Source organism: Zingiber officinale, chromosome 3B (genome assembly GCF_018446385.1).
Source record: "Zingiber officinale cultivar Zhangliang chromosome 3B, Zo_v1.1, whole genome shotgun sequence".
In the NCBI taxonomy this organism is placed as follows: domain Eukaryota; kingdom Viridiplantae; phylum Streptophyta; class Magnoliopsida; order Zingiberales; family Zingiberaceae; genus Zingiber; species Zingiber officinale.
In genome coordinates, this window is record NC_055991.1 from 78,393,305 (window position 1) to 78,401,089 (window position 7,785).

General features: G+C 36.4%; 2 long non-coding RNA genes across 2 annotated transcripts; both read left to right on the plus strand.

Annotated features, from left to right (window-relative positions):
- Nucleotides 1-4,592: 4,592 nt before the first annotated feature.
- Nucleotides 4,593-6,463, plus strand: LOC121968379. The gene is made up of 3 exons (XR_006108106.1): nt 4,593-5,000; nt 5,089-5,349; nt 6,356-6,463. It is a non-coding gene; the product is annotated as an uncharacterized LOC121968379 (long non-coding RNA).
- Nucleotides 6,462-7,461, plus strand: LOC121968380. Its single transcript, XR_006108107.1, has 3 exons — nt 6,462-6,483; nt 7,141-7,221; nt 7,349-7,461. It is a non-coding gene; the product is annotated as an uncharacterized LOC121968380 (long non-coding RNA).
- Nucleotides 7,462-7,785: the final 324 nt, after the last annotated feature.

Consider the following 7,785-nt stretch of genomic DNA (forward strand, 5'->3'; position numbering starts at 1 on the left):
TCTGAGTCATACAGCTTCTATGGCTGCCTCAGAGGCTACCACATACTCAGCTTTCATAGTGGAGTCCGAAAAAGCACCAATGTTTAACACTCCTCCATAGTTATGGCTTCACCTCCTAAAGTAAACATAAAACCCCGAGGTTTACTTACTGTTATCCCTATTGGATTGGAAATCCGAATCCATGTAACCCACAGGGAGCGAATCATCTGCCTTGTAAGCTAGCATATAATCTCTAGTCCCTCTCAGGTACTTTAATATATGTTTTATGTCAGTCCAGTGTCTCAGTCCTGGATTACTTTGATATCTGCTAACCATGACAACGGTAAAATAGATATCCGGTCTCGCGCATAACATAGCACACATTAGGCTTCCTATAGCTGAAGCATAAGGAACTATCTTCATTTCTTCTATCTCTTTTGATGTCTTGGGAGACATCTTTTTAGATAAAGATACTCCATACCGAAAAGGTAGAAAAACTTTCTTGGAGTCTTGCATGCTAAAATGAGCTAGGATAGTATCGATATATGAAGCTTGGGATAAGCATAACATTCTTTTCTTGCGATCCCTTATTACTTTGATCTCAAGAATATGTCCGCATTCTCCTAAGTCCTTCATATCGAAATGCTTGGACAACTATACTCTTACTTCTGACAGCACTTTGATATTGTTGCCAACTATCAAAATGTCATCTATGTATAGTACAAGAAATACCACCACATTTCTATCACACTTCTTGTATACACAAGACTCATCCGGTCACTGAATAAATCCATAAGACTGGATTACTTCATTAAACCAGATATTCCAAGATCTTGAAGCTTGCTTCAGTCCATAAAAACACTGATTGAGCTTACATACAAGATGCTCTTTGCCTTTTGCAATAAACCCCTCTGGTTGCTTCAAATGGATGTTTTCTTCAAGACTTCCGTTAAGGAAAGCTATCTTGACATCCATTTGCCAAATCTCATAATCCATATAAGCAGCAATAGATAAGAGTATCCGGATAGACTTAGGCATAACTACTGGCGAAAAGGTTTCCTCATAATCGATTCCCTTTTTCTGAGTATTCCCCTTTGCAACAAGTCTTGCTTTGAAAGTTTCCACCTTCCCATCTATCCCTCTTTTCCTTTTGTAGATCCATTTACATCCAATAGCTTTTACACTATTAGATGGTTCTACTAGCTCCCAGACTTTGTTAGAATACATAGATTCTATTTCTGAATTTATTGCTCTTTGCCAAGATGCTGCATCTTTATCTTGGAGTGCTTCGTCATATGTTCGGGGATCAGGTGTTGGTTAGTCCTAGGAAAAACGTACCGGTTTCACTGTACAAAAATTTTGTACAAGTTTCGAACCTTTCCTTAAATAACCTATTGTGTTCTTTAGAAGTTAAATTAGAATCGCAGACGGAACTTAACATCATTGATTCTAAATTTAACTTATATGTTCTTAATGGTTTAGATTTGGATCGCAAGCGGAACTTAACACTATTGATCCAAATCCACCTATGTTATTAATTTCATTAAATATTAATTTCTAAAATTGGCTTCCAGGACTGCATGGCGAGGCACATGACCTTCTTGGATATGAGAGCAACCACCATATATCGCCTAGACAAAGCATTTTAAGGAAAGCTAATATTTAATTTCCTTAAATAACTCTAGGTTTAACCAAAAAGAATATTCGAATCACAAATTCGAAAAACAAAGAAAACACAAACTCGAAAAATAAATTCGAAAAACTAGATCTAATGCCTCTTGTGTTTGAAATTCTTACAAAGAGAAATAACTAGCATGCTGCGGAAAACAATTGCTAATTATACCTTCTCTTTGTATGCTAATGACCTCGAGATCTTCTGCCGTATTCCTCACCTCGCCTTGGACGTCGTGTGGGCGACGATCCTCCAAGATGAACACCACCCAAAAGCTTTCTTCCTCTTCCTCTAAAATCCGGTCACCACCACCACCAAGGAGAAGAGAGCAAAGGGAAAAGAAGAGGGGAGAGGGAGGGCTGACCACCTAGAGAGACTCCACCAAGAGAATAAGAATTGATCTAACATGAGGCCTCCTCACCCCTTCTTTTATATTACTTGCCCAAGGCAAATAAGGAAAGACTTTTTACAAAAATTAAAATCTTCCTCATGGTTTTCCTTTTCCCTTTTAATTTTTTCTTGTCTTTCCTTTTGATTGAATCAATCACCAAATATCAATTGGATGATGATTTATAATTATTTATTTTGGCTGGCCCCATGCTTGGGCACCAAGCAAGGTGGCCGACCACCTCATCAAGAAAGAAAAAAATATTTTTTTATAAAATTTTATAATCCCTTATAAAATTTTACAAGCTCTCTTCTAATTTCCTAAAGTAGGAGTTAAAAAAGGAAAGTTCTAAAATTTAAAACCATGTTTTAAAATTTAAAACTTCTCTTATAAAATTTCCTTTTTTAACATGGTGATAGAAAATTTAAATTTTAAAACTTCTCTTCCTTTTTTTTCTTAAACCATGAGGATGGTTAAAAAATAAAAGTTTTAAAATCTTTTAAACTTTCTTTTAAAACATGTGACCTAATTCAAATAAAGAAAGTTTTTAAATTTAAAATCTCTCTTTTAAAACTTGTAGTTTTCTACAAAGAGAAGAATTTAAAAATTTAAAACACCCCTCCTTTTTTGAATTATTGTGGTCGGCCCCTACATGCTTGGGCACCAAGCAAAGGGCCGACCCTTTAAGAGGAGATGTGGCCGGCCATTGCTTGGTCACCAAACAATGGACCGACCCCCTTCTTGGACACCAAGATGGGCATTTATTTGGATGGACTTGAGGATTTAATGAGGCTATGACAGGGACCTAGAGGAGAAATTGGTTTTGGCCTTCCGATAAGCTTGAGTATCCCGTGTTCACCCCGAACACACAACTCAAGTTCATCGATAATAACTCATTCCACTAGAGAGTTATTATCGCACTACCTCACCAATCCCAAATTACATTATGGGCTCCTTCTTATTATGAGTGTGTTAGTCTCCCTGTGTTTAAGATAACGAATGTCCACTAATTAAGTAAGTTACTGACAACTCACTTAATTAATATCTAGCTCCAAGAGTAGTACCACTCAACTTCATTGTCATGTCAGACTAAGTCCACCTGCAGGGTTTAACATGACAATCCTTATGAGCTTCTCTTGGGGGCATTCTCAACCTAGATAACTAGGACACAGTTTCCTTTTATAATCAACAACACACACTATAAGTAATATCATTTCCCAACTTATCAGGCCTATTGATTTATCAAGCTAAATCTCACCCTTTGATAAGTTAAAGAAATAAATACTAAATATATGTGCTTGTTATTATATTAGAATTAAGAGTACATACTTTCATAATAACTAAGGTCTAGTTCTTTTATAAAGTCAGTACAAAAAGAACTTACCTAAAATGGTCCTACTCAATACACTTAGAGTGTACCAGTGTAATTTATTAGTCAAGATAAACTAATACTTAATTACACTACGACTATTCTAATGGTTTGTTCCTTTCTATCTTAGTCGCGAACAACTGTTTATAATTTATAAAGAACCGATAACATGATCTTCTGAGTGTGACACCACACACCATGTTATCTACTATATAAATTAATTGAACAATTACATTTAACAAATAAATGCAGATATTGACCAATGTGATTCTTTATTTCAAAAATAAATGTTTACAAAAGCTAGGCTTTTAGTATACATTCCAACATCAGGTTCATGTTTACCTGGGATCAAGTCCGATGACTCTCTTAAAAACATGAAACTTTCAGGTTGCCTCACAACCCTCCCACTACGACGAGGCACTGTTTGTAGTTGTGTATCATTTGTGATATGTGTTGTAGTTTCTTGTGATATTTCATCTTGCACTGTCGGTACTAAAGTAGACGTGTCCTTTCTCATTTCTTCTAGAACAATTTCACTCATGGGCTTGTGATTTATTACATAGTCTTTTTCTAAAAATTGAACATTCATGCTAACAATGACCTTCTGATCTTTAGGACTATAAAACAAACCATCTTTCGTTCCTTTGGGATAACCTATAAACAGGCGAACTTATGTACGAGATTCCAATTTATCAGTATCTCCCTTCAGCACATGTGCTGGCACTTCAACAAAATCCTCATTCAACAACACTCAAACGACAACGATTTTAAGCCAAATCATTGTTGTTTTGCCTTTTAACAACAATTTTAACAAAAACCGTTGTCTTTTAGCAGTATTTTTTTGGCCTACGACAACGGTTTTTAAAAGCCGTTGTCTATTTATGCTTTTTTGGGGCTATGAAAATCATTTTTAAAGGCTACGATAATAGTTTTTGAAAACTGTTGTCTATGTGCGCTTTTTTGGGATTACGACAACGGTTTTTAAAAATCGTTGTCTATTAAGTGATGTTGAATACCTGTGTTTTTCTTCCTTCGCCATTTTTTTCCCTTCACCTTTTTTTGCCACCGTGTTTTTTCTTTCCCTCTCCCCGAAATTTTTTTTGCCGCCACATTCCTCCCCCCTTTACCTTTTCGAAGATCCCTAAGCATTTCTGCCCCCTTCCTCCTAGCCAACTATTCCCCTGACCTCGACCTCCCTACCACCGACCTCCGCGACGTCTCCACTCATCGCTCACCATCTTTCTTCCGCTATCCCGTCTCCGCCCCCAGGCACCTCCCGGCTTCCCTAGCCTCCTCCCTCCACTCCTTCTCCTGTGACACCTCCCTTCGCCGCCTCACCGACGTGTGGCTCTTCCGCCTCCAGAACCTCACCAACCTCTCCGTTGTCGGCGCCGCCATCTCCACCAGCAGCCCCGCCGTCGTCCTCTCCCAGATGCGACGCCTCCGCCCGGCAGAATCAAGCTTTTTGGCCGTCATCATCTCCACACTATTTTTTTTTTTTGCCGATCCGATGTAGTTTTTGCCATGAAACGGGGGAAATCGAAGACAGATGCGTCCAAGAAGTCAGAACAAGTGGTTGCTCATTCATGCTGGTATTTGTCACATCTTTTCTCCCTTGGAATTCTACTAAGCCTTTTGCTGAATCTTGTCAATGATTTCCTTCTGCCGCATTTTCTGTAGGGATTTGATAATCTTAGAAGCCAAAGTGTTGCTCCTCCTCAGTGGACAATGAGAAACAAAGGTGACAGGTGATTGCCTCCCAAACTACTCTGCGTCAGAGATGGATACAAGGATATGCTCTATAAAGAATGCACTCATTTATTCATTTCCTCTTGTAGGAACCGCATACTTCTATGCATTTTAAACATGAGCAAGGAGATATTGGGACGTCTTCCAAAAGTTGTTGGGATAGACATAGTGGAGATGGCTCTCTGGGCAAAGGTGTACCTCTTAATTTGTCTCATTTGACCTTTATATATATGCATATGAATACGTGAATACAAAGACTAATGGGTATTATTATTATCTTAAGATTTATCGTGTTCTTTATATGTGAAGTTGTACCATGTTGCAAATTCAAGACTAAATATTAGATTAGGAATTAGGCTAGTATTTATCAAAAAAAAAAGTGGAAAAAGCTTTGAATTGTAGCTACTTTGGCAAAGTATCTTACTCACCCTTTTCTAACCATCTTCCATCAAGCACGATAGCATAAGAACTACTCTTGTTTATCCTGATCTTGAAACTGTTGTTGTCATGCAATCGTTAGAACTTTAAATTTCAATGTTTCTTCAGTTGAAGTTGCACAAATTTTACTTCTCACTCTCTCCTTTTTATGTGCAGTTTAGTGTACAAAAGGTTTTTAATAGCCACTCTGCTTATTTTATTTAGTGCATATGATTAGTGAACACGGTGTTTGAATATAGGCATTGGATGTTCTATACCTGTACATAGTCTTCTGTGTATGTAAACCAAAGCCAAAAAAATCAGAAAATAAGTTATTATTCTGCTACAGGAAAATAATACTGTAGTAAGCAGTCAAGTTATTACTCATGGTGGGCAAGACGCATCTGGTTTGATTCAAGGTCACTCACAAGTTGCTGTCGAAAGAGATCTTGTTTCACAAGCTGAAGAAGAGGACATGGAGGCTCTCCTTGTCACGTATGTTACTTGATTATGTTTGAATTATCATGTAAAAGTCATGCCTAGCATGCAGATATGCATCTTTGATACTTCTGTGATGCTTTTTGTTGCTCAGTGAAACGAAGCATTTAATCTGATGTGTTTTATTTTTCTTTTCAAATTAACCTTCAGGTGTTTGTTTTCCAATATATGAATCTGTACCTCCTTTATCTTTTGATAATTTTTTTACTTGCATTATGTCCATAATGTTCCCTCTAATATTTATACTTATGCCATGATTCACACAGAAGATATTCTGATGCAGGTATGTTATGGGAATTGGTGAAGCAGAAGCATTTTCAGAAAGGTTAAAGAGGGAACTTCTGGCTTTAGAAGCAGCAAATGTTCATGCACTTGTTGAATGTGAATCCATGTGAATCCATAATAGAGGAGGTATTGCTAGTCTTGATATTCTATAGTTCAATTTTATACGCCGAGTCATTAGCAAGGTCTCTCCAACTTTAGATTTCAGTTTGTTGAAAGCATTATTATCTGCCCTAGGTCCTTTCCTAGAAGCTCATGCTTTTGGGACAGGTGATCATTTAATTTGGTCAGCTTCTATTTTTTTTATTAAAAAAATATATGTCCAGTTATGTCAGCTCATATATTGGGTTGACCAATCAGGTATGGAATATGGTCGGTTAATCAACTTTAATAAATTTTATTCATGTCCGTTACAATCTAGGACTACTTGTTTGGATATATGCAACCTTATGCCCCATAAACTCCTTTCGTGAATTCAATATGATAGGCAAAATCTTTACTTACTTCTCATGATAATTGATGTAATGATAACAAATCTATCACTGTGGTAAGGTTGCTCCCTTTTCCTTTAGTTCTACTTGTTTCAGCTTCTGTAGATTGGTTTAAATCAACTATTATCATTTGATTAGCTTGGTAAAGCAGGTGGCAATAAATGGAAATCACTGTCGGAAGAAGTTAGTGCTATTTGTTAATTAGTTCTCATCCACCAGACCAATCTTCCTGCTTTGAAGAGGAAAATGAATTAGTAATGTTTTTTTTAATCTGAAATTTCTTTCTGTGTTCTAGGATAAAGCTCCTTATGTTGCTAAAGCAGCTAAATTGAAGACGGAGTACACCAAGAAATTAGTTATGTACAATAAGAATCAGGTTTATCATCTCGCAAGTCACTTATTTTCCATCAATTTGATAATAATTAAATTGACTATTCTCGCCATTTGATAATCATGACCTTATAGGTATATATCTGAGAGATTTTTTTTCTTTCGTTTTGCAGACATTGAGTGTTGTCCTGGAATTCTGGAAATCCTTCTCTCATGTCCAGACATTAGAGCTATGTGAAATTTTTATTCTCTGGTTACAGTTCATACAGTACTTACTACAATTCTCTCTTTTTCTTATATTTTATATTTTTCTTTGCATGCAGAGGAGGTGAGTTTGTATTGGGGATATTTCTCTTTATGTTAACTAGTGTGCTCTATATCTTAGTTGTCATTCAAGCTTAGCAACTCCTATTTAGTTATACCCCAACTTCTTTTTGAATTTGTCTGAGCTATTTACTTGTGAAAATGTTAACTTTATTCTTCTATTTGTTTTAAAACAACTTTGAACATTTTATGCCTTATCTTAAATTTACTTATTTCCAAACCTTTGCCTGGTGTTAGAATCATAATATTAATATTTTTTACTGGTTTAACACTTTAGAATTACTTC